This window comes from Oratosquilla oratoria, chromosome 6, assembly GCF_046742065.1.
Source record: "Oratosquilla oratoria isolate Oo_2021 chromosome 6, ASM4674206v1, whole genome shotgun sequence".
Taxonomy (NCBI): Eukaryota; Metazoa; Arthropoda; class Malacostraca; order Stomatopoda; family Squillidae; genus Oratosquilla; species Oratosquilla oratoria.
Window position 1 is genome coordinate 56321146 of NC_134782.1, and position 2500 is coordinate 56323645.

The following is a 2500-nucleotide window of genomic DNA, read 5'->3' on the forward strand; positions in this document are numbered from 1 at the left end:
GTAATAATAATAATAATGATGGTAATAATAATAATAGTGATGGTAATAATAATAATAATGATAGTAGTAATAATATCAACAGTAATGATAATGATAGCATTAATAGATAAAATTATTAATGGCATCAATAATAATGCTAGTAAATAAAAATACATAATTATATAAATTAACAATTGAATATAAAATAAGTAAATAATTGAATTAGTAAATAACGATATGAATAAATACATATATAAATAAACAGATAAATGAATAAATAAATACATAAATAAACAAATAAATAAGTAATCAAATTATTAAATAAACAGAAAAAATAAACGTATAAATAAATAAGTAAATAAACAAATAAACAAACAAATAAGCACACAAATATATTAGGTAAGTAAATTAGTTAATTAATCAATTGACAACTAACGAGATGAATATATACAGAATCCTATTCAAAAATAATTAATGTAATAGATAAATAAACTGAAAAAATTTAGAGAAAATATGCAGAGAGAAAAAAAGAGTAATATGTTGTCAAGATAAATAAATACGGGAAAGGAAGACAGCTGGACATGCAAACAAGACAAGGGAAATGATTGTGAACAAGTGTAAAACAAAAGAATACTCACAATATAGAAAATTAAATTAAGTGATAGAAAACTGAAATAAACGAGCAAGAGAAAACGGGAGACAAAAATGAAAAAAGAAATAAAATAATTTTGGAAAAGAAGGGAAACGTATTTTGCATTTAAAGGTACAAAAAAACGTGTAAAGATAATGAAATAGTTATATGACTAACTAAATAAACAATAGGTAGATACATATTTACATACGTACATGCATAAGTACAGAACATACATACATGCATACATACATATATACATACATACATACATTCATACATACATACATACATACATACATACATACATACATACATACATACATACATACATACATACATACATACATACATACATACATACATACATACACACATACATACATACATACATACATACACACACACATACATGTACACACAGACACACATCCATTCTCCGATGCAACATGACAACCCTGCAGCACAAGGCTCCAATAAGGACAACTTGCTTTGTTGCAGCTTTGCAAGGCCAGGAGGATTTTTATATTGCATCTCGCCAGAAGCTTTACCAGATTTGAGATCGAGTGTGGTCCTTAAAAAATGAAGAAAAAGAGCACGTTTCTGTTTCAGATCAGACTTGTTTATTTCGGGCACACATTAACTACGAAATAATTGACGGGAACAGCTGAATCCCGTAAGTGAGATTCAATTTCTATCAGATTAGGTAACTTGGTTGTTGTGGAGTTTAAGCCATGTTGGAATAATTCTAATCTACAGGGTGTTCTAAAAAGTGCTCTCAAAAATATTCACAAATGTACTCACAAATGGTGAGTATATTTTATTTTGGGACAACCTGTGTATATGCACATAAATGTCTATATACTGTATCTATGTACCATGTGCTTTTTCCTCCATATATTCAAGGTAACCAAGTCAAAAGACTCCCACCTACTACCACCCATTCCACTCCCACCCATTCCACTCCCACCCATTCCACTCCCATCCATTCCACTCCCACCCATTCTACTCCCACCCATTCCACTCCCACCCATTCCACTCCCATACATTCCACTCCCATACATTCCACTCCCACCCATTCACTCCCACCCATTCCACTCCCATCCATTCATTCCACTCTCACACATTCCACTCTCACCCATTCCACTCCCACCCATTCCACTCCCACCCATTCCAGTCCCATCCATTCATTCCACTCCCACCCATTCCACTCCCATCCATTCCACTCCCACCCATTCCACTCCCACCCATTCCGCTCCCACCCATTCCACTCCCACCCATTCCGCTCCCACCCATTCCACTCCCACCCATTCCACTCTCACCCATTCCACTCCCACCCATTCCACTCCCACCCATTCCACTCCCATCCATTCCACTTCCACCCATTCCACTCCCACCCATTCCACTCCCACCCATTCCACTCCCACCCATTCCACTCCCACCCATTCCACTCCCACCCATTCCACTCCCACCCATTCCATTCCCACCGAGTCCACTCTCATCCATTCCACTCCCACCCATTCCACTCCCACCCATTCCATTCTCACCCACTCCACTCCCACCCATTCCACTCCCACCCATTCCAATCTCACCCATTCCACCCCCACCCATTCCACTCCCACCCACTCCACTCCCACCCACTCCACTCCCACCTATTCCACTCTCACCCATTCCACTCCCACCCATTCCACTCCCACCCATTCCACTCCCACCCATTCCACTCCCACCCATTCCACTCCCACCCATTCCATTCCCACCCATTCCACTCTCACCCATTCCACTCCCACCCATTCTGCTCCCACCCATTCCATTCCTACCCATTCCACTCCCACCCATTCCACTCCCACCTATTACACTCCCACCCATTCCACTCCCACCCATTCCACTCCC